Below are 25,923 nucleotides of genomic sequence, written 5' to 3'. Positions count from 1 at the left end.
GGTGTGAAGATCAAGCACATCAGAAGTGACAATGGAAATGAGTTCAAGAATTCTGGTCTTGATGACTATCTTGATGAACTCGGTATTACTCATGAGTTATCTGCTCCTTATACTCCTCAGCAAAATGGCGTCGCGGAGCGCAAGAACAAGACTCTTGTTGAGATGGCTCGCACTATGCTTGATGAATACAAGATGCCTCGTCGTTTCTGGATTGAGGCAATTGATACTGCGTGCCACATCATCAACAGGGTATATCTTCACAAATTCTTCAAGAAGACTTCTTATGAACTCCTCACTGACAAGAAACCCAATGTGAGTTATTTTAAAGTATTCGGTGCTAAATGTTGGATTAGAGATCCTCATCACAACTCAAAATTTGCACCGAAAGCACATGAAGGTTTTATGCTTGGTTACGGAAAGGACTCGCACACCTACAGAGTCTTCAACAACGTTCTTCAAAAAGTTGTTGAAACTGTAGATGTGCGGTTCGATGAAACTAATGGCTTGCAAAGAGAGCACCTACCTTTTGTGTTAGATGAACAGTCACCTGAGGAATCTATCAAGTTCAAAGCTACTGAGGATGTCATTCCTACCGAAGAATCTGTTGAAGAAATCATTCCAGAACGTGAAGAACATCATGCTGATGTACCTGAAGAAAATGGCGCTGAAGAAAATGCTGATCAAATTCCTCGACGACAACCCGCTCATCCTCGCATTTCCAACGAAGTGCAGATTGAGAAAATCATCAGCGACGTCAACATTCCAGGTCCTCTCACACGCTCAAAAGCTTCACATTTGTCTAACTTTTGTGGGCACTTTGCTTTCGTCTCTATCACAGATCCCACTAAGGTAGATGAAGCATTTCTGGAGTCTGAGTGGATTCAAGCTATGCAAGAAGAATTACATCAGTTCAAGCTGAACAACGTCTGGGAACTGGTTAATCGCCCAGATCCTCGCAAGCACAATATCATTGGCACAAAGTGGATCTACCGCAACAAGCAAGATGAAAATGGCCTTGTGGTGAGGAATAAGGCACGACTTGTAGCTCAAGGCTACACACAGGTTGAAGGAATTGATTTTGATGAAACTTTTGCACCTGTTGCTAGACTTCAGGCTATTCGCATATTACTTACTTATGCTAACCATCATGCTATCACTTTATATCAAATGGATGTGAAAAGTGCATTCCTCAATGGTAAGCTTGAGGAAGAAGTATATGTTGCTCAACTCCCAGGTTTTGAAGATCCAAAGCATCTTGGCAAAGTCTTCAGACTCAATAAGGCCCTCTATGGCCTCAAGCAGGCTCCTCGGGCATGGTATGATACTTTGAAGGAATTCCTCATGAAGAAAGGCTTCAAACCCGGTTCACTTGATCCTACTCTTTTCACTAAATTTTATGATGGTGAATTGTTTGTGTGCCAAATTTATGTTGATGATATTATCTTTGGTTGTACTGACCAACGTTACAGTGATGAATTTGCCTATATGATGAGTGAAGAATATCAAATGTCTATGATGGGAGAATTGAATTCTTCTTAGTCTTGAAATTCGTCAACAGCGCAATGGCATATTCATATCTCAGGAGAAATACCTCAAGGATGTACTGAGGAAATTCGGCATGCAAGATTGCAAAGGGGTCAAAATTCCAATGCCCACAAATGGCCATCTATGCACTGATGAAAATGGTATTGACTTCGATCAAAAGGTATACCGCTCCATGATTGGTTCTTTATTGTATTTATGTGACCCTAGGCCAGATATTATGCTTAGTGTTTGCATGTGTGCCTAATTTCAAGCTACACCGAAGGAATCACACCATAAGGCTGTGAAGCATATTCTTCGATATCTAGCTCACACACCAACACTTGGATTATGGTATCCCAAGGGCTCGGCTTTTGATCTCATTGGATATTCAGACTCTGACTATGCTGGTGATCATGTGGACCGCAAGTCAACATCAGGCACATGCCATTTCCTCGGACGATCTTTGGTCTGTTGGTCCTCGAAGAAACAGAACTGCGTATCATTGTCTACTGCTGAAGCTGAGTACATTGCTACTGGTTCTTGCTGTGCTTAATTGCTATGGATGAAGCAAACTCTCAAGGACTACGGCGTCAACATGAAGAATGTGCCTCTCTATTGTGACAATGAGAGTGCAATCAAGATTGCTCACAACCCAGTTCAGCACTCGAAGACTAAGCACATTCAAATTCGTCATCATTTTCTTCGTGATCATGTGTGGAAGGGCGACATCTCCATTGAGCATGTACGGACTGAAGAATAGCTAGCCGATATCTTCACTAAGCCCTTGGATGAGAAGAGATTTAGCAAGTTGAGGTGTGAGCTAAATATCCTAGAATCTTCGAATGTTCTTTGAAAAGGACACTCATCCTAACACTTATGCAAAATTGATGACTTAGATGTGCAACACATGAAGAAACGTTTTTCTTCAATTAATGAAGACTAACACTCTAAGTGTGAAGAAATTAACGAATAATTTGATTCTCAGAGCCCTACGACAATTGTACGCGGTGTCTGAAATCATCATTCTTACACGGTGGGTTACGCCACCACCAAAAGTTGAAAATCTTCAATTGAGTTTTTCCTTAGTTTTGAAATTCCTCAGTTGTTCATTTCCTTCAACTTTTCATTGTCTTCACCTTCTCCGTCGTTTTTTTCATTGGCTATTTATATATATAGAGTTTATGTCCTCTACAACATTCACTTATTGCTAATTCTTCAAGTTGCTTTTTCTGCTAAGTGAATGTGATCGGACCCTTCCCCCTCTATGCTAAACTCAACACAGTCTATTCACAAATTCTTCTTGTGCGTTCTATTTGAAACTCGTTCAAAATATTCACTGTGTCCTTGTCAGCTGAAGAATTTGCGAACAGAACTTTAAAACTTATCGTATCTAAATTTTCGGCTTTGCCGCTCAAATCATTCCGCATTCTGTAAAATGTTTATCTATTCACCCACGATCTCACACGATCGCCACCTCTTAGTACGTGGGTGACACATGTCATGCGAATGAGAAGGGTCAAGGGCACGTTCGTCCAATTTCTTCGGGCGAACAGTTTTTCACTCCGTCTATAAATACCCCTTCCCTTCCTCTCTTCACTTTTACTCCGCTCGACCTCTCTCCCGCTCGAGCTTCCCAAAACCTAGCGCCGCCGCTACTTCATCGCCGCCGGTGAGGAAGAGCTTCACTGCCTCGACCTCGTCGCCGTCGTACTCGCGCCGGTTGCGGATTTCTTCACTCTGCCGCTGCCGTAGCTGTCTTCCTCTGCTGAGTTAGGGCGTGGAAGATCTGAACTGGCGAACTTCACATATAACGCACTTCACATCTACACTTCCCAGTTCGTCGTGTTCTTCATCCAGGGTAATTAAAAGTTACTTTTACTGCCCTCCTTGATTCAAATGTTTACTACAAAATCTTCAAAGGTGTTTATTCGTCAAATTCTTCACACACTAAACACCTCACATGTCATCTGTTCTTGATTCGTTTCTCTAAGCAACATTTTTTTGGATTCCTCAATTGTGTGGATTTTCGATCTATACAAATCTGAAACCTATGACAAAGAATGCTTAGTGAAACTCTTCAAGACACATCTGGTCAAATTCCTCAAACTTGTTCTTTTTGAAAGACCTTCTGAGAACGCATATGAACTCTCCAAATTCCTCGCAACTATACTCTGTTCACAGGTACTCATGTCTGCTGCTGAATCACTAGGTTCTCATCAACTTAACTCATTTGCAGCGTTCCTCGAAGAAAAGTTGCACACCTCTTCAGAAAATTTAGTTGTTCATATTCCTCAGCTGAGGAAAATGGCTGACGGTAAGAAGCCACAGAAAGGAGGAAAAAGGCCTGAGATCAACACAATGTTTGAGATCCCTGATGACATCTATGCTGGGTACTGCACACCCCTTGGGGAGGATAAAAATCAGCGCAAGGTGCGCATTCAAAAGATTGAGAGGAGATGGGCACGGGAATGGAGGGAGTACAGATATGTTACTCCCAAGTATATGAAGAAATTCGCTCTAAATCCTCCATGCCCAAGACCTCCATTGCCACCTGGCCAAGAAGCTGATCCCACCAGCCTCAAGCATGGTGAGGTATATCCTGATGAATGGGCCAAGCGCCAGGCCAAGCTAGCCAAAATAGCTAAGGAAGCAGTGAGGAAATTTAATGAAGACTCTGCTGCTGCTGCTACCACTGCTGAGGCCTCTGCTGTCAAGCCAAAGAAGGCCATGACAAAGAAGCCTGCTCATAAGCCAAGTGCTTCATCCTCAATGCCCTCACGGCCAAGTTCCTCAGCAATGCCCTCACGGCCAGATTCTTCAAAGCCCTCACGGCCAACTCCTCAAGCTGCTCCAGCTCCTCCGCCAAAGTCCTCAGCTCCTCCGAAAAAATCCTCATCACCTGTGCATCTCGCCACGTGCCAAAGGACAACAGGCATCTCTATTGCCTCAGGAGCTTTTGCTAGTTCTTCAGCTCCACCAAATTCTTCAACTGGCCCCTCTCTGCTGAAGAAAAAGGCCACTGCTGGACAAGTCACTCGACCAAGTCCTCACAAGAAGTAGGTCGCCTTTCAAGTGCCGTCTGATGAAGACGAAGCTGATGATGAAGAACTTGTCGAAATCATCAGAGACAGGCAGCTCAAGGCCGCTAGAGCCAAAGGCACAAATGTGCCTCTACTTTTGGATCCAAAATTGATCCTTGATTACATTGATCTCTGGCACAAGGACCCAAACACTCCTATGCCTGATTTCAAGCTGACTCCTGGCCAGAGTCATATGCTGACTGCCTTCATTCAAGAAGAAAAATGGAAATTTGAAAAGGCCAGGCAGTTGAAGAAAGCGCAGTACAAGAAGGAGCGCTTCCTGAAGAAAAATGTTGTCTCTATGACAACTGAAGAACTTGTCACTATTCAATCTGAGATCAAGAAGCTCAGTGATGAATTTGACGTATACTGCGCTGACTGGCTTGGAGCCAAAGTCAGATTTGTGAATTTGACTGAGAAGTTCACTTCCAATGTTGCAGCCCCAACGCAACAAGAAAATCCTCAGGCTGAGGCTTCTGCTCAGCCGACTGAAGAACATGCCAGCACCGCTGATGACATTCAGGCTGCTAAAGAAACTCAGAGTACCAGGGCTGATGACTGCATTCCAGCCGCTAAAGAAATTGCCAGGGTAACCACTGGTGTTGCGCCTGAAGAAACTGAAGAAGTCAGGGCAACTGCATCAGTTGTGCCTGAAGTAATTGAACCAAATTCCTCTGCTCCTCCTGCACCTACCCCAACTCCTATCCTTCCGTCTGCATCAGACGTGAAGAAAACCAAGGCCGCAGAGCATGCAGCAGTGAAGAAAAGGAAAGCATCAACTTCATCAGACTCTTCAGCTCCGAAGAAGATGAAGCCATTGACCAACTCTTTTGCAAATCCAATTGATGCTATTCCGGTCTCATCAATGACATCAAAGGACCTTGTTCCTTTTGATGAAGAATATGTGATTCCTAGTGAATCAGATGAAGAAATTCCTTCTGCTACTTCGTCAGAGCAGTTGGATGAAGAAATTGAAGCGGATGCAATCCCTTCAACCCCAACAGTCTCATCGCCCATGCCTCAGTTCACTGCTGAAGAGGCCGGCGTTGAGGAAAAGAGTGAAGATGAAGATGTGGACATTGGGTGTACAACACCAGTGCTGAATGATGACTTTTGGGAAAGTCAACACCCCAACTCTCCTCTGTTCACACCACTGCAACAAATTCCTCAGTCCCATGTCAATACTGAAGTGCAAATGGGATCTGAAGAACCTCGTGCAACCCCGTCTGTCCATGAAGAGATTCCAGCCACTAGTGCTGAAGAAATTATTAATGAAGAATTAAAGACCCAGGCTGTCACTGAAGAAGAACCTGGAATTCCTCAGCCTGTGGAGCCTGAGATTGCGATTCCTGAGGTGGTGATGCAATTGACTGATACTCCTCAGCCCAAGCCAAAGGATCCCTTCTCGAAGAAGCAGAAATTCAAGGCTGATGACTTCTTCGGCGAGCATGTTTTCTTCACTGACTTCAACCCATATGACTCTGCTCGTCTTAGAAGGAAGCGTTTCTGGACTGCCAGCCAAGCAAATTTTTATTCTTCACTGCTCTTCAATAAGGACAAAGTCTTCGACCACGAGCATATTCCTCACGTCGACATGGAATCAATGCCTTGTTTTACCCCAGTCCTCAGTGTGCTTCATGATGCAGGATTGCTCATGGATATTTGCGATTGGAATGAAGAGCTCATTCTTCAATTCTATGCAACCCTGCACATCACAGGCGATGCTGATGATATCAAATCTTGGGTGTTGGACTGGATGACCGAAAATACTCATTATAAGGCACCGGCCTCTGAATTACTTCACGCCCTGCCCATCAGTCCATCCCTTGACGGAGCTCGCTGCCTGTACCAAGAGCCTGAACTCACTGCTCATTACATGCAAGTGCTTATGAAGCCTCTGAAGCCCGGTCAAGCCCCAAGAACCAAATTCCTCATGAAGGAATTGCTGTATGTACCAAGAACAGTCTATCGCATTCTGACGAAGATTATGAGTCCAATCAAAGGCCATGACTCAACTGATGAGGAAATTGTTGGCATCATGAAGAATCTTCTATTCAACATCATTCATGGCATTCTTGTCAATTATCACGATTTCTTCATGAGGACTCTGGCAAATGTTGCACTCTCTCCGTTTGAGTTGAAGCCTTATGCACCTTGGATTATGAGATTCCTCAGAATAAGGTCTTCACTCAACTACAAGGCTGATTTTCAGAATCACCTCAGCTACTTGCCCCCAATCGAAGTCCTCAAGCGGACATTTTCCTTGGCTGATGAAAGGGGCAAGGCCGCTGCTGTCATAGATGAAGGCATTCGTCCATCTGATGGTCAGTTTCGCAAAGTTGCATCTTATTCCACCAATGATGACTCTGCTACTCATGATTCTGCTGCTAATGCATCCAAGCCAAATCCTCAAGCCACAACTCCAAGAGTGATGACTGACCGTGAGCTTCTCCCCAGTCTTCACCAGAAGGTGGATCGAAACCATAAATAGCTTAAGCGTCAGTTTGGTTCTATTCTTCACAACATGACTGCTACACATAATGCAGTGAAAAGAAACCATTACTACCTCGATGAAGTCTTCGGTCGCACCTGGGATATTCTGTCACATCTATATGGTGAAGAAGATCTGAAGCAAATGGGTCTCAAGGAGGATTTTGACTGGTCTGCACCTCCACCGAAGATGTACAAGAAGGTCAATGTTCCTTCCTTGGTGGCCAGCTCCTATTCTTCATCACGCGACACCGACGAGCATGAAGACTTGGACGACACTGCGGCAGGACCTACAACAACAAACGACCCCAACAACGCTGGCGCTCCTCCATCAACTTGATATTCTTCAGGGAAGTTAGTCCTCATTTTCGATCCTTTTGGTCATTCGATGACAAAGGGGGAGAAATTTGAGTTAGTCTTCAAGCGGGTCTATCTATATGGGCGTTCTTTTGCTAAGTTACAACTCTCGTTCTTCTGAGATTTTATTCGATTGAGTTGTAAACTTAAACTCTATGGTGGTCTGATACTTTTGCTGAGATTTTTTGCATGCTTATTCCTCGTTAATGTTAATGCACGCATGCTGAATTACATCAGTCACCATATTTCATCATGCATTTCAAATTCTTCATATTATATGTCAAATGCGTGTATGAATTACAAGATATAGGGGGAGATCTCCATGATTCTACTCTTCAAGTGCGCATTGCTTCAAAAGCAAATTCCTCAATATGCACATCTTTAGGGGGAGTTCTTCTATATCTTGCAATCAAATTCCTCAATATCAGTATTTACACTTCATATGATTATCCCCGTTGAAAACTTAACCTATATTGTCATCAATCACCAAAAAGGGGGAGATTGTAAGTGCATCTAGTGCCCCTTACTGATTTTGGTGTATTAAAGACTTACAGGTTAAGGGACTAATGTGTTTATGAGTGTCCACAGGTCTATAAGTCTATGAGGAGTTTGATATTTACAGAGAAAGTCGACCCCTAAAAAGGAATATCTTTGACTGAAGATTTTGGTTTTCTGAAGACTTTCTGAAGACTTTTAAAGTGAAGAAATTGGTGTGGCCTTGAAGACTTGGTATTCATACGAGGAACATGAAGCATGAAGACTTTTGTTTTCGTAGTTTTATTTTCTCTTTCTTGAGTCATAGGAAACACCGTACTGTTAAAGGGGGTCGAGGAAATACTAAGGAAAAATTTCCATGTGATGCTCAACTCAAAATCCTACACCTACCAATCCCTTCGAGTGAAGTCATTGAAAATCTCTTACAGTTCAGTCAATTTCTTCAGTGACAGAGATGAAGTTCTTCTGATCTCTGAGGAATTTGTTCTGACCGAGGAGTTAGGAATTTGCCAGTGCGGATTGCCTACACAGTGAGGAACATGATACCCCTGAGGAAATTGAGCCTCAAAATTCCGACCGTTGCTGTGCTATGCGTCAGCTGTCCCAAAATATCTACCCACCTAACGGTCATATTATTGAAGGGCATTTATGTCTTATCATGTCGGGCTGCTCCATAGGCTATAAATAGTCGCCCCTACAACCACTAGCTGGTTGGCTGCTCCGAGAGAAATTGACACTTGTCATTTGAGAGCATCCCATCCCCCGAGGACTTTGAGCGAAAATCATCAAGTGAGGAAACCCAAACCCAAACTCCTACAAACCCAAAGTGATTGAGCATCACTGAAGAGATTGATCCTGCGTGGATCCGACGCTTGTTACCTTTGAAGACTGTGCATCTTCCAGACGGTTAGGCGTCATGGTCTAGAGCATCCAAGAGGAAATTGTGGATCACCGAGTGACCGAGTTTGTGAAGGTTTGGAAGTCACCTGAAGACTTACCACGAGTGATTGGGCGAGGTCTGTGTGACCTTAGCTCAAGGAGAATACGGTGAGGACTGTGTGTCCTCAGGTTTAAATACCTAGCCGCTCCAACCAGACGTACAACTGTCACAACAGTTGAAACTGGTCTACCAAATCATTGTCTTCACCAAGCCTACTGGTTCTATTTCCTCAACTCTTCCATTTCCTCATTACTGTGTTGTGCACTTATTCATATCTGTTTTGAAGACTTTGACTGAAGACTTTCTCAATTTCCTCAGTTCAATTTCTTCAGTCTGATTGTTTTCATTCTGTGTTATCGTGTGTTTACGCTTTCTGTACTCTGTGCTTGTCTTCATTTCTTCATGATGACCATGGTTGTGTTCTGTTATGTTTACATCTGAGTACTTATTCCACTGCAAGTAGTTCTTCATTCAGGAATTTCCTCACCCACAAATTCCTCAGTGAAGAATTCATAAAAATCGCCTATTCACCCCCATCTAGTCGATATAACGCACTTTCACTGCCGATCACGATGCGCTGTGGACGCACGAGATAACGGCAGCGCGTGGCCGCATGTCCTCAAAACTCGCGTCCCATGGTTATAACTGATTAGTCGCAATAACATGCTCCCATGTTACGTCGCTCCTTTGTCTCCATTAATTTTATGTTAACTTGAAAGATTGACGGTTGAGATTTAACATGAGAAAGGTTTCTTTTTTCTTTCTCAGGGTAAGGTTTCCTGTTCCACCTCTTTTCGTCAAGCTCCTATGATTGATGATCGATCCATCCTCTCTCACGATCGAGAGATCTCATCTGATTGGGCCCAAGTCGATCAACCCAAGCCCAGCGAGCCCTATCCTTCCCTCGATCATCTCTCCTCTCCCAATGACTCAAACCAACGTACGTACGTCTCCAAAGCAAGGAAGCTAATGCGGCCTCTCCTTTTCCTCCGATCGAGCCCTAGATGCTCTGATTCGATGGCTTTTTTTCTCCAACCTCCTTGACCTCTTCAGATCCAGAGTACGCAAGAAGTACGACGCGCGTGGAGGACGCATCCCTAGCTAGCACGGTCACCACGAGGATAATGCAAGAAGGAAGACATGACACGGGTGACGCGGAGGACGCAGACCTAGCTAGCACGGGCACCACGGTGACACGGACGACGCAAGAAGGACGATGCGGAGGACGCAGCCCTAGCTAGCACGGGTACGACGCAAGAAGGACGGCGCTAGATGGACGACGCGGAGGACTCAACCTTAGCTAGCACGCGCACCACAATGACGCGGACGACGCAGATGCGACAAAGACGACGCAAAGACGACGCGGAGGACGCATCCCTAGCTAGCACGGGCACCACCGTGACGTGGACGACGCAGACACGACATGGACGGCGCAGAGGACGCAAACGCACGCGACGGGTCCACCGAGTGCAAGCAATGTTGGCATGGGGTTGTTAATGCCTTGCATGTCAATTTCGAAATCAATGGGGTAGTGGCAGACGGGGCCGTCCCATAGTCACCCTGCGAATCGGAGATGGAGAGTGCAGCCGAGGCAACTTCAGAGAGTGCTAGGGGCAACAATGGCGAGTGTGGGGACTAGGGTGATTGCTGGGGCTGCTGCAACATGAAGTACTGGCGAGGTCGCGACGAATACATCGATAGCTTCATCTGCCCTGCTTGGGAAACTGCCGGAAGAGTCAACTGGGACCAAGACGTTAGTGTGATCGACTTAATTAGCACAGTACTTAACTCACAACATTTATGATGTGCTCATATACACACACGTAGGATTAGATCATATATCCATATGAAAAGATTCAAATATAGTTGCACAGAAGTTATTTAAATTACAAAGTTTCAGAAAAGAGAACTGGAGATAATTTGCAGCACACATTTTTCAGAACTATATGCAGCATATGTTAGTACACTTGCAGACTAAAAACTAACAATCAGTTTCGCCCGCCCTTTGCTTTCCCTGAAACCGCTTTCGGCCATGACCTTGAATTTTGCAGCTAGGCCGTGAACGTGCCAGTTATGTTCGCCGTTCATTGATGATGATGCCCAGGCGAAGCCAAGGAAGGAGAAAAGGACATTGCTGTTGTGGTCGTCGGGCCTTCTTGCCATGGATGTGGTGCCATTGACGGCTAGCCTTGGACGAGAGCCTCGCCGCTGCCACATATTGTATGGATGCATGGGCTCCTGTTACTAACCGCCGCGGAGCGTGGGCTGCTGTGGTATTGTGGCATATACGCTTGGTAGAAGAAGCTCGTGTTTTGATTTATAGGTGATGCTGGGGATCCATCTATGATATAATTTTGACAAGTAAAAGTTGGTTCATTGGCTGTTGGGTGGGCTTTATGTGATGCAATAGTGCGCTACAGAGAGGTACATAGATTCCTCGCAGCTATAGGTAAATTGTATAGTTTATTTGGGCACTATATTTTTATATATTTGATGGAGCCGTCTATTTAGACGTGAAATTATAGTGCATAATTTCCTTTCGATTTGCTAATTCCAATTTACATATTTTTAAACTCTATAATATTTATAAATAACATACTCTATAGTCTATACAATGTTTACCAAAAGGAGGTTTCCTTACATCTAATTATATCACTTTGATGTGAGATGGATTGTAAATAGTTGTCTCTAAATTTTACCACTGTTGTAATTTACCTTCTGTAAGCTAGACCATGTAGTGTGCATTTGTGGAGACAAAATAACTAATTATTATGCATACATTTTTACACCATAGTGTGGTGTGGAGGAGGCATGCCTCAAGCTGGCAATGGTTAACAGTTACCCGCATCCCCGTGGGTAATTACTCTATCAGGGGACGGGGATGTGCCAGCTTTAATGCCCACGGGGAAGCTGGTGGGTCAAGTACTTTACCCAGCGCGCAAGATGGGGATGGGGATGGGGATGGGATAACATTACCCATGCCCGTTACCCACCTTACCCGTGAAGGCCTTACATGTGGGCTCCAAATTTATTAGACCCCATGTAATTCTTGCCCTTACCCGCCCAAATTTCCACCCATCCCACCCCTTTGGCCCAAAAGCCCTAAGAAAACCCTAACCTAGCCACATATTATTTATTGTGCTAAAATGCTATTTTTTCTATTGAAATGCTATCGAAGGTTGTTGTTGATTGCGTGTACGGGTTTTTCCATGGTGATAAAAAACCCGACAGGGACGGGGATGGGACTGTTTTTATCCCTGCAAACGGGTATGGGGATGGGGACGGGCATGGGAAGGCTATCGCGGGGATGGGGATGGGATTCCAATACCCACCTAGGCAATCCCCATTGCCAGCCGGAGGCATGCCCGGACATGTGTAGGACCTTCCCTCTCTCCATGAAATAAGTCCATATTCAAAAGCAAGGGGCAATATGAGGGATGGTGTATGGACCATATGCAGGGGACATGTATTGTGTGTGGAGAGGGACTCAGGAAGGGTGGCCCTCATGTCCAACTGGGAGTTTACTCCAGACATTTTCTTTTGCGGCCAAGAGATGATTGACTTTATCACCTCGGGATTAACCATGTCTAGACATGTTGTGCTTAGCTGGACACTGCGACCATCATCGATGAGTGTGGGACGGAGGATAAGTGTTATCACTTGTGGGTTGTCGTGTTCAAATAGACGACGTGGACCGAGGAGGAAGGGTCCTTGAATGCTTATTACGGTTTGAGTGTGTGATTTATTTTCTCCCGTTGCAACGCACGGGCATTTGTGCTAGTTTATACTCAATGTAATAGTCAACATGTATATAGTTAGTTATAAGGTATCTCCAATGCCGACCCGCTAACCTTCCGCATGCGTCCGGACAGCGGAAGCCATCCAGCACGGGGCTGTATCGGTTTGTGGCGCGATTAGAACGCGATTTCTCCCGCAAACCGGAGACAAACGTGGGGGGCTTTACGGGAGTCCGGACTGCTCATAAGCCCTCTTTTAACCGCCCTGGCCCACCAAAAACCCCTCTGTCTCCCGCGTGTTTTCGGTCAGCGCCGCTCCAGAGCGTCAACGCCTGTATTCATGCCCGTCCAAATCAGACATGACCCCTCACAAAAAACTGTCTAGCGGGTCCCACCTAACCAACGGTCATATCGGGACCTCGGGTTGCTACCCAGCTATAAATAACCACCCCTATACACCATTAGTTGGCTGACTGCTCTAAGTTATTGCATGACAAGTTTCATTTAGAGCAATCTAGCGGTACTTGAGTGTGTTTCCTTCTATGTTCATTTAGCTTCCTTGTATTGCTACTCAATTTTGCATGCTTTCTACTCTTCTCATGACTTGGTCTTTAAGTTGAATGCATGCTTAGTGTAGTTTTTTTTCCGTGGGTATATGCTCATTCTGGTAAGTTTCTGTTTCTTCAAAGAAATTGCTTCCTTCATGAAAGATGATGGATGTCGCCTAGAGGGGGTGGATAGGCACTTTAAAATAATTACGGTTTAGTCTTGAACAAATGCGGAATAAAACTAGCGTTTAATTTGTCAAGCACAAAACGTAAAAACAACTAGGCTCACCTATGTGCACCAGCAACTTATGCTAAGCAAGATAAACAACTAAGTGATAGCAAGATATATAACATGTCACACTATGGCTGTCACAAATTAAAGTGCATAAGTAAAGGGCTCGGGTAAGAGATGACCGAGGCACGTAGAGACGACGATGTATCCCGAAGTTTATACCCTTGCAGATGCTAATCTCTGTTTGGAGCAGTGTGGAGGCACAATGCTACACAAGAAGCAACATGATCTCCTCACACCCTCGCATAATGCAAGATGATGTGATTCCACTAAGGGACCCTTGAGGGCGGTCACCGAACCCGTACAACTGGCAACCCTTAGAGCGGTCACCGAACCCGTACACCTTGGCTGTTGGAAATATGCCCTAGTGGCAATAATATTGTATTATTATATTTCCATTATTCATAGTTAAGAGTTTATGTTCCATGTTATAACTGTTATGATCCTGGAATATGTGATTCAGTGGAGAACTCATATGCACGTGTGGAATGATAAACAGTAAACAATAGGTTCCCGGTCTCGCCTCTAAGACTGGCTCAAGTGTTGTTGGTGATCACGTCTTCTGGATCTTAGGATATCGTTAAGTGTAACGATAGTCCTAAAATAACATTGAGGGTATGACGTTAGAAGAACGATCATATTGAATCGACCCAATACTTGTCTGTTATACTATGTGATCATATCGTCTAATGTCACTGTTATAACACGGAGTGTTAGCATGTGTTTTAGTTCATCAGACCATGAGAGTGTCTCGGTCACTTCCTGCCAGACGATGGGCTTTGGGGTTGCTCAAATGTCATCTATAACAAGGTGACCATAACAACAACTTTCAGGCTCACCAGAAAGTTTGACAAGTGTCCGGACAGCTCAAGAGTGGGATTTGCTCCTCCGACGATGGAGAGATATTCTTAGGGCCCTCTCGGTGTGACGACATCCATCATCGTCTGGCCAGACATAGGTGACTACGTCACGGGGATGCCGGAACACGTCAACAAGAAAGTAGAACAAAACCGGTAACGGGAGCAACGGTATAGTGAGCATAGTGATGACTCTAGAGGATACCGATGCACACTGGGTTTTTTAAAGCATCACGAAGCAAAAGGAACATCACGTGATAACCAAAGGTTCACTCAAATATCATTCGTGTAATCATACGGACTGATATGGATGTCCATGGTTCCGCTACCGGTCATTGAACGAAGGGGTTTCATTCATATCTATGGTTTACCGAACCTACGGGGTCACAAGCTTAAGGGCCAGTTCTTTTGCTAGCTTCTAGAATAAGCTGAAATTAGCTAGCCCCTACCCAGCTTATTCTAGAACCCAACCAAAATTATTTTTTTAGAAGCCTAATAGTTAAGACTTGACTAGCAGGCTTCTAAAAGAAAAAAATTGGTTCAGCTTCTAGAATAAGCTGGGTAGGGGGCAGCTTATTCTGGAAGCCCAAAAAAGCCAGCAAAAGAACTGGCCCTAAGGTAATCACGATCTGCTAAGTGTTAATGGGACGGGAGTGATGAGAATAAATTTGTGGAATTGTTTCATTAATATCCAGAATAGTTTCGAGAGGTTCCGGAAGCGTTTCGGGGTCGCTGGAAGGGTTTCGGTGAATATCGGTAATACCGGGTATTACCGATTAATTATATATAGGTGGAAAATGTTTTCGGGATGTTACATTATATATATAATGGTCTGAAATTGTTTAGAACATTTTATATTTAATTAAAATATCAACGGGCCTAAAAAGGCCATGAGGTGAAAGGCAACTTGGGCCACAAGGGCCCAAGTGGAAGTGGCGCCCCCTTTCCTAGTGGGGGGATCCTACTTGGGGAGGGAGTAGGACTCCCCCCCAAGGCTGGTGCACCAAGGGGGCTCCTTCCCCTTTGGTGGCTGCCCTCTCCCTCCCCTCTAACCTATATATACTAGAGGATTTCCACCCTATGGACACACAAGTTTTGGAGCCTCCTCTAGTTGATCTAGTGCACGTTCTAGTTGGTCCTAGTTGGCTAATTAGAGCGAGCCCTAGCCACCTCGAATCCTCATAATTAGAAGCCCTATGTGGTTCTAATCTCCTCCCTCTAATTCTCCGGCGACGATTAACTCTGGACGGCGAAGCGCTGCCGGATCGTGAAGACCGTATGCTTGCAACCAAGTAGAGAGGCCATGCTTTTGGTCTTCCGTTCGAGGGATCATTCGCGGGCGGTTCATGGGATCGTCATCAACGTTTGAGGGACTTCAAGTATGATCTACACTGACTCGTCTACTTCCGCTACACTCCCGGAGTCGCAACGATCGTTGATCACAACCCGCTATGCATCTTCATATTGTTCCTGGGTGATCGTAGGGCGGATTTTTTTGTTTTCTACTATGTTTCCCAACATTGGCAACCCTTGGGGGCAGTCACCGGAACCCGTACAAAATGCTCGGGGCAATCTCCACAACCTAATTGGAGACCCCAACGCTTTCCCGGAGCTTTACACCATAATGATTGAGCTCCGAAGCACCACCAACCGCCTAGGGCGCCCAAGCACCCAAGAGGAACAAGCTCTAGGGTACCAAGAAACCAAGAGTAATAAGCTTCTCAACTTTTCATTTCCATGTATCACCATGGAGAACTCAAATCGATGCAACTAATGCAATGGCAAGGGCACACGGAGTGCCCAAGTGCCTCACTCCCAAATCCCACCAAAACAATGAAAGCTATGGAGGAATATGAGAGTAAGAACAAGAAGAACACCAAGAACTCAGAGATCTAGATCCAATGGGTTCCCCTCACATAGAGGAGAAAGTGATTGGTGGAAATGTGGATCTAGATCTCCTCTCTCTTTCCCCCCCAAAACTAGCAAGAATCCATGGAGGGATTGAGAGATAGCATGCTCGAAGAAGGTCAACAATGGGGGAAGAACACGAGCTCAAAATGAGATGTTCCATTAGGGAAGAAGACCCCCTTTTATAGGTTGAAAAAATCCAGCCGTTATGCCCTAGCCCGCAGTAAAGCGGTACTACCGCTTAAGCGGTAGTTCCCGGAGTAGCAGAGTGGGCAGGTGAAGCACTAGAGCCGTAAGGCCGCCGGAGCGGTACTACCGGCCATCCATCAGCGGTACTACCGCTTAGGACCATCTGGTACAGAGGAACAACAGTACAGAGAGGCGCCAGAGCGAAAGTACCGCACAAAGTGGTACTACCTTCCTAGTACCGCTCTAGTACCGTAAAGGCTGCAAAGGGCAACAAAAGCTAGCATACCTCTCAGAAGCAAGCGATAGTAGAACCGGTAGTAGCAAGTGGAAGTACCACTTAAGCGGTACTACCGGGCTACTACCGTTCTACAACCACTAAAAGGAAAAAGGCAACAGGAGCTTGCACAAAACGGATTTCCTAGGCGGTAGTAGCAACGGCAGACCTTAGTGGAAGTACTGCCTAAGCGGTACTACAGCCTGAGCACGGAAAAAACTGCCCTAAGACTAAAACTGCCATAACTTCTCCATACGGGCCCCGAACAGAGCAAACTCAAGCTTGTTGGGTAGAAGACAACAAGTACTATCCAATGGTATAGAGATATTAAACCTCTATGAACGAAGAACCAGAAAAAACCCAACATCAAAAACATCATGGAAGATGCATGTGAACTCCATTTTCGATGAACTCGAGCTTGTCATGAAGATGACCATAAGATCAAAATCTCACAAGGAGAAGAACCAAACAAGAACCAAGAAAGATGATGCAAGGATGTAATGTCGTCGGAATGGACCTGACAGTAGAGTTTAGGTGTACGAAGGAGAGGGCAGAGCCTAGCTACGACGAGTTTGTACACTCGGATTTACGAGTTCAGGCCCCTTTCGGAAGAGGTAACGACCCTACGTCTCGGTGCCGCGGGAGCTTGTTATCTGGTGTGATGAGTTACAGGGGGTGCGGACCCTTGTACAGGAGTAGAGGGGCGGCTTATATAGAGTCCGCTGGCTCCTCATGAATGCCCTGTTACCCAAGGGTTCGATGCCGAGTTTAAAGATAGCGAGCGTTACAGGTAACGCCGGTTTTAGATGCTCTTGATGGTAGCGAACTGTTCGCCTGACTGTTGCCCTCCGATGGTGGCTCTATGTCTTCTGTTGTCGAGTGACATTTGATGCTCCGAGTGAATGGAAGCGGTCGAGTGGTGAAGAACCTTCCGAGTGGAATCTGTATCCGAGTGACTTGCATGTTGTGGCATTCCAGTCGGTGTTTGCCCTTAACCTTGTGGCCTTAAGTTCTTGTATGTAGTGTCCTTGGGTTGGGTATGTAGGTCTGGTCTAGGACCCTACCCTAGGTACATATCATCATCATTAGCCCCTGAATGGATCGGGGCTTGAGTGACAAAGGATCGGGGGGGGGGGGGAGGGGGGTTCTGACCAGACTCAATGCCTCGGAGACATTTTCAAAGGTCTGCAGACACCTGCGCTACTAATCCCTTGTCAGCCGCCTTGGTCAATTCTGGCTTGTGGTGTGTCCGAGTGAAACAAACGGTGAGTCGTCGAGTATTGGGCCTGACTCAACTAAACAAGGAAACCTTCGACACAATCGATTGCTCTACCCGATCCCGGATATCGCGGGATTCAATATTTCAGAAGAGCGCGCGGATCGGCAACTGTGCGGTAAGTGGGGCAAGAGGGGTGAGACTCCTCGATTTTCATGCCCCATGTATCGCCACGTATCGCGCGGACTCCAGTCGTGGGATATGCTGAGATCTTCCTGGCCCACCAGTGAATGACTCGGGCGAGTAGTAATAAATGGCGACGCGGCCGAGGGGGGAAATAGTGCTCTTTCCCTTTCCCCCTTCCACCTTGCCTCTCCACCTCTTCCGCTCCTGCGCCGTGCCGCCCCGCTCGACTTTGATGACCATCGCGGAGATGGCGAAGGACAAGACGGCGAAAATGGAGTGCGCCAAGAAGGAGGCCAAGGGGAAGAAGGCGTCGAGCTCTCGGGCCACGCTGCCGCCGGGCTGGATCTAGGGTAACTGGCTTCCCTCGGCGGTCACGACGGAGGACCTCGAGGGACTCGCCGCCGATTGCCTGCTGGTACCTGGATCTTGGAGGTTGCTGGAGGGGGAGGTCGAGCCAGCGCCATGCCCGGGGAGTGGGTCCTCCTCCTCACCCACGTGGAGAGAAGTTTTTCCTTGCCCCTCATCCATTTTTTCGTGGTTTCCTGAATTTCTTCGAGGCGCAAATCCACCACCTTCCACTGAATGCCATATCATACCTTGCTGCCTTCGTCTCGATGTGTGAAAACTTCTTGGGTTGTCTTCCCCACTGGGGATTGTTCAAACATATCTTCACATGTCGACCCTAGTCGGTTAAGAAAGCAAATACGAGTGATGAGAGGACCCATGTGATCCAGATGTGTGGGGGTTTAGGCGTCTAGATGAGGGGTAGGAGTGCATTCCCTGCATCCCCGAGTCTGTCTAGGGCTAGCAGTCGACCTGGTTTTACTGTAATGACGTCCCATCTCCTGGTTCGTCGACTGGAATTTCCCCTTTCTCGTTAGTGAGGCTCAATGCCCTCCGCTCACTGAATGTGGTTGAGGAGGAGAAGGCTGAGGTGGGAGTCTTGGTAGAATCCATAGTCGAGATGATCTAAAGTGGAGTGACGGGCCTGGATCTATTAGAGGTATTGCTCAGTCGATGGATCTAGCCCCTGCAGGCGCGGAGCCATCCCATGTGGCAGTACACAGGTCCGGACGATTCCACTCGGACGCATCCAGAGGATGTCAAGGAAGAGACCGTGATGTAATGGCTTAGAAGCATCACCGGAGCTCACGACAATCCACGTGGAGCCAAACGAGTTCTGCCTTTTGACGTCGAGCATCTTCCAGGGGAGGTGAGACATATCTTTTGTCGAGTGTTTTACTTTTATTTCCAATATGCAACTGTATTGAGAACTGATTGACTTTGGTACTTGTGCCCTGCAGGCTTTCACGAAGATGTTTTCGCCCGTGCCGAATGGGAAACATCTCACTGAAGGAGTAGAGAGCGAGGGTGGGAGTGTTGATATCGATTATGCCGACGACAGTGAGGACAGCAACGACGACTCAGAAGAGAGTGAGGAAGTCGATTCTCCTCCGCGCACCGAGCTTCGATCCGAACTGAATCCAGACCAGGCAGCCAACCAGGGTATAAGGCCACGGTGTCGACTATCAGGAACCAGAAGCACGCTCGGACCGCAACTTCAAATCCGAGAAAAGACTGTGAAACAACCCAAGGTTGCCCAGTCGAAATGCCGGAAGGCCCTGCCCAGAATAAAGGTCGCCGTGCCCATTGCCTCAACGTGAGTGTTCTTTCCATCCTTTTTATTGTTGTAGATCTTCATTGTTTTGCTGACCGAGTGAGATTTGAATGCCGGAGTTGCTACTTCTGCGACGTCGCCCATCCGGATAGATGAAGAACATGCGGAGATGGATACTGCAAATGCAGCCACTTCTCAGCCAGGTATGGCCAACTTTCACTCTGCTCTGCCTTACTAATTGATCCGATGACCGACTGAGTTTTCGCTGTCGAGTGACCGTAGAGCCAACGGACATCATCCACCTTGCCAACGATGGCGAAGACGAGCCTCAGAAGGACACGGGAGGGGAGGGTAGAATCTCGACCATCTCCCGCAGCTTCGCTAGAAGAGTGCCGACGGGCCGATCGTCTCGTGCGCCGCCTATAGTTGAACCTCGAGAGCAAGGTGGTTCGTCACGAGCTAGTCCTATATTTGCTGCCCCTCAATCGACTACTGCACCTTTGGTGTTGACTCCTCCTGCTTCGAGACCGATTGGGCAGCCTCAAGTGTTGATCCCTCCGGCTGCGTCATCGACTCCTGCGCCTAATGTATTCACTCTGCATCATGTTCCTGAAGACCAGACTGGGGCCAGCAAAGAAGCCATGATTCAGGCGGACCTGATGATGCAGCGTCTGAAGGAGGCGTATGAGGCCAGCAAGTTGTCTTATGACGCCAGTTCAGCCCTTCAGGCGAATGTCCGAGTAAGTGCGATTGTAAGTTGATTTCTGATTGGGTTTTTTTCCTGTCTGTCTTGACTCTGTACACCCACTGGGTGTTCTTGATTTATGGCATTAGCACTCGTTTGCTCGTAGTTTTCCACTCTGTAGTTCTCCACTCGGACCAGTCAGTCTGTGTTGAGTGGAAATGGATCCAGTGGGGGCACGCTGAGTGCACCCACTGGGTGTAGTCCCCAAGACCACCGTCGAAATTATGATTCGACAGGGGTCTTAGAACATCTTTGCCTATAGTTCGCCACTCGGGCCGGCCAGGCCACGCCGAGTGGGGATTGATCTAGTGGGGGCACGCTGAGTGCACCCACTGGGTGTAGTCCCTGAGACTGTCGTCGAATGTCTGATTCGGCGGGGGTCTTAGTGAACATGTTTTTTTCTCTTCACTTAGATCAGTCAAACTGAGGCTGAGTGGAAATGGATCTAGTGGGGGCACGCTGAGTGCACCCACTAGGTGTAGTCTTGGAGACCGCCATCAAATGTTTGAGTCGGCGGGGGTCTTAGAGTATGCTTGGTTGTAGCAACTAGATTTGTTCTTCAAAGTAGAGGAATACTTGAGAATCTTTCTCATTGTCGACTGAATTGTTTTTGTTGTTGATCTCAGAAAACTTGTGAGCTCGGGACCCAGTATGTTGCCCTGGAGAAGGAGAAGATACTCCAATTGGACTTGGAACTAACAAAAAGGAACTTGGAACGTGCTCAGACGGAGGCGAAGACTCTGGGAGGTAAATCCTGTCGACTGAGTGCTCTGTTGTTCTTTTCTTCTATCCTTTGAGCTGAGTAGTTTCACTCGAACAGATGTGCATAATGAAAATTGTCAACTTCAAGCGTGACTCAGGAATGTTATTTCTTTAGACAACATGAAGCAGGCTCTGGAAGATAAGGACAATGCACTTGCGGGGGCGCAGAAGGTGGCTAGAGAGAAAACTGAGGCCGCTGAGGCGAAGTTGCCTTCAGTCGGAAAGTCGGAAGAGGAAAATGCATATCTGAAGACTGCCATTGAAGAGCTCAAGAAGGAAAAGGCTGAGTGGGCCAAGAAGATTGAAGATCAAGCGAGTGCTTTTGAATCAGAGAAAACAACCCTGACCGACAAGGTGGACCAACTCACCCAGAAGACGGATGAGATCGAGACGGATCTGGATCCCACCAAGTCACTCGTCAAAGATGCAGTGGCTCTGAACATGCTGCGACTTGAAGCTTGTCTCAACGGTGTCCAGGGGTACATTACTCATCTGAAGGCCGTGCTGGCGAAGATAGACAAAGAACTGTGGCCTGAGGATACACTTCAGAATGATCTTGAGTCAATGATGACTCGACTCAACGAGATCCCTGGTCAAGTGCAAGCATGGAAGAAATCTGCCACCCGCTGTGGGGCCGATGTGGCACTCTCCCTCATTCGTGTCCATTGTAAAGATGCCATGGAAGAAATCTAAAAGCTCTCCAAGTGGCGAACACAAAGAAGCTCCAGTTTGAAGATTTCATGGAGACTTTCATTGAGGCTGCCACTCGGCTTACAGATGGCATAGACCTGGATACCTTCGTCGAGCCTGCGAGTCCCACCGGCACTTGAAAGAAAACCTTGTGACTTGAGTGTCTTGCATTCGGAACTTTATTTTCCTCGATATGCCGAGTGATTTTGTAATCGCTAAAACTCGTTTGGGCTTTCAGCTCGAGTACTTTTATCCGTACTTGAGAACTTTTATCTGCATCTGAGATTCTGCACTTATCTGGATGTTGCTTTCAAGCTTCTTGCATAGTTTAGTTTATTTTTGCTGGTCTGCGGCTAAGCCTCCGAGTGGGGGGGATGCTCTCCACTCGGAGTAGTTTTTGACTTAGGCGAGGACTGGTTCGCAGCTAAGCCCCCTGAGTGGGAGGGATGCTCTCCTCTCGGAGTAGTTTTTGACTTAGGCGAGGACTGGTTCACGGCTAAGCCCCCGAGTGGGAGGGATGCTCTCCACTCAGAGTAGTTTTTAACTTAGGCGAGGACTGGCTAACGGCTAAGCCCCCGAGTGGGAGGGATGCTCTCCACTCGGAGTAGTTTTCGACTTAGGCGAGGACTGGCTCGCAGCTAAGCCCCCGAGTGGGAGGGATACTCTCCACTCGGAGTAGTTTTTGACTTAGGCGAGGACTGGCTCACGGCTAAGCCCCCGAGTGGGAGGGATGCTCTCCACTGGAGTAGTTTTTGACTTAGGCGAGGACTGGCTCGCGGCTAAGCCCCCGAGTGGGAGGGATGCTCTCCACTCGGAGTAGTTTTTAACTTAGGCGAGGACTGGCTCGCGGCTAAGCCCCCGAGTGGGAGGGACGCTCTCCACTCGGAGTAGTTTTTGACTAAGGCGAGGACCGGCTCGCCGCTAAGCCCTCGAGTGGGAGGGATGCTCTCCACTCGGAGTAGTCTTTGACTTAGGTGAGGACTGGCTCGCGGCTAAGCCCCTGAGTGGGAGGGATGCTCTCCACTCAGAGTAGTTTCAGACTTGGGCGAGGACTGGCTCGCGGCTAAGCCCCCGAGTGGGAGGGATGCTCTTCACTCGGAGTAGTTTTTAACTTAGGTGAGGACTGGCTTGCGGCTAAGCCCCCGACTGGGAGGGATGCTCTCCACTCGGAGTAGTTTTTAACTTAATTAGGCGAGGACTGGCTCGCGGCTAAGCCCCCGAGTGGGAGGGATGCTCTACACTCAGAGTAGTTTTTAACTTAGGTGAAAACCGGTTCACAACTAAGCTACCCACTAGCGGTTTGGAACATGCACTTGTGCGAGTGAAATCATCGTAGGACCGCAGGAGTCATGTCTTGGATAAACAATCTAAATGTACTTTTATTACATCTTGACAATTCGATCGTCAAGTATAGAATCGCCGAAGAAGATCTGCATTCCAGGCGCGCGGCTCGTCGATCTTCTTCGCGAGGTTGTAGAGGTGGTTAATACGTCTCCAACGTATCTACTTTTCCTAAAGCGTTTCCTCTTGTTTTGGACTCTAATTTGCATGATTCAAATGAAACTAACCCCGGACTGACGATGTTTTCAGCAGAACTAACATGGTGTTGTTTTTTGTGCAGAAATAAAAGTTCTCGGAATGGAATGAAACTTTGCGAGGATTTTTTATACCAATAAAGAGAATTTCTAGAGCCAAGAACCACCGGAGGGGGGCACCTGGGTGGGCACAACCCACCAGGGCGCCCCCCTCCGGGCATGCCTAAGTGGGTTGTCCCCACCTGGTCGCCCCGCGGACCTTGAAACCAACGCTATAAAATCCTATTTTCCAGAAAAAAATCAGGGAGAAAGAATTATCGCGTTCCATGAGACGGAGCCGTCGTCGCCTCCTGTTATTCATCGGGAGGCCAGATCTGGAGTCCGTTTGGGGCTCCGGAGAGGGGGATCTTCGATCTTCGTCATCACCAACCCTTCTCCAGCGCCAATTCCATGATGCTCCCCACCGGGAGTGAGTAATTCCTTCGTAGGCTCGCTGGTCGGTGAGGAGTTGGATGAGATTCATCATGTAATCTAGTTAGTTTTGTTAGGGCCTGATCCCTAGTATCCACTATGTTCTGTGATTGATGTTGCTATGACTTTGCCATGCTTAATGCTTGTCACTTTGGGCTCGGGTGCCATGATTTCAGATCCGAACCGTTTATGTTATCACCATTATATCCATGTTCTAGATCCGATCTTGCAAGTTATAGTCACCTACTATGTGTTATGATCTGGCAACCCCGGAGTGACAATAGTCGGGACCACTCCCAGTGATGACCGTAGTTTGAGGAGTTCATATATTCATTGTGTGTTAATGCTTTGTTCCGGTTCTCTACTAAAAGGAGGCCTTAATATCCCTTAGTTACCAATTGGACCCCGCTGCCAGGGGAGGGTAGGCCAAAAGATGTCATGCAAGTTCTTTCCGTAAGCACGTATGACTATTTACGGAATACATGCCTACATTATATTTCTGAACTGGAGCTACTGGCGTATCGCCCTAGGTTATGACTGTCACATGATGAATATCATCCAACAAATCATCGATCCAATGCCTACGAATTTCTCTTATATTGTTCTTGCTAAGTTACTACTGTTATCGTTACTGCTGCACTTGTTACAAAATTACTGCTATCACTGTTACCATTACTATTGCTGTCTCCACTATTATCAAAACTATCATACTACTTTGCTACTGATCACTTTGCTGTAGATAATTAATCTCCAGGTGTGGTTGAATTGACAACTCAACTGCTAATACTTGCAAATATTCTTTGGCACCCCTTGTGTCGAATCTATAAATTTGGGTTGAAAACTCTACCCTCGAAAATTGTTGCGATCCCCTATACTTGTGGGTTATCAAGACCTTTTTCTGGTGCCGTTGCCGGGGAGCATAGCTATGTTTGTTGAGTCACTTGGGATTATTAGCAATTTATCACTATGAAGAATCTGAAGGATGCCAAGACTAAGATTTTCCCCTCTAAAACAAGGGGAGGTAAGGAACTGCCATCTAGCTCTGCTTTAGATTGACCTTCTGTTATAAGTAAACTTGCAACACCACCACATGCTATTAATCCTAATATGTCGCAAGTTATGGATGATACTACTTCTGCTATGAATGATACTTATTATGATGCTAGTACCTTGTTTGATGATGATGTGCCACTAGGTGAATTTCTTGATGAACAAATTGCTAGAGTAAGACAACATGATATTGTTGAAACTGATGATGAGCTTGAAACTGAAAATTTTGAAACACCTACTAGAACTAGCCCTCCTAGATATGAATTGCCTAAAGTACCAGAAGGTTATGTTATGAATGAGGAGACAACTAGAGATATTCTTGCTTGTAAGGATAGAGATGATCTAGAGAAATTATTATGCAAGTATAAGGAGAAATCTTTAAATCCTAGAATGAAATGTGATCCTAAGTTTGCTACTTCACCTATCTTTATTGATGATAAGGATTATGAATTCTCTGTCGACCCAGAGTTAATTACTTTGGTTGAATCTGATCCTTTTCATGGTTATGAAACTGAAACTGTTGTGGCATATCTTACTAAGTTGAATGAGATAGCCACCCTTTTTGCTCATGATGAGAAGATTCACTATTATTATATTCTCAAATTATTTTCATTCTCATTAAAGGGTGATGCTAAAGCTTGGTACATGATACCTCTCCAACGTATCTATAATTTTTTATTGTTCCATGCTATTATATTATCTGTTTTGGATGTTTTATATGCATTAATATGCTATTTTATATGATTTTTGGGAATAACCTATTAACCTAGAACCCAGTGCCAGTTTATGTTTTCTTCCTTGGTTTAGAGTTTCGCAGAAAAGGAATACTAAACGGAATAAAACTTTTGCCATGATTTTTCTTGGACCAGAAGACACCCAGGAGACTTGGAGTGCAAGTCAACGGAGCCTCGAGGCAGCCACAAGGGTGGAGGGCGCACCCCCGACCTTTTGGGCCCCTT

This window comes from Aegilops tauschii, chromosome 7, assembly GCF_002575655.3.
Source record: "Aegilops tauschii subsp. strangulata cultivar AL8/78 chromosome 7, Aet v6.0, whole genome shotgun sequence".
In the NCBI taxonomy this organism is placed as follows: Eukaryota; Viridiplantae; Streptophyta; class Magnoliopsida; order Poales; family Poaceae; genus Aegilops; species Aegilops tauschii.
This window is presented reverse-complemented; position numbering follows the sequence as displayed.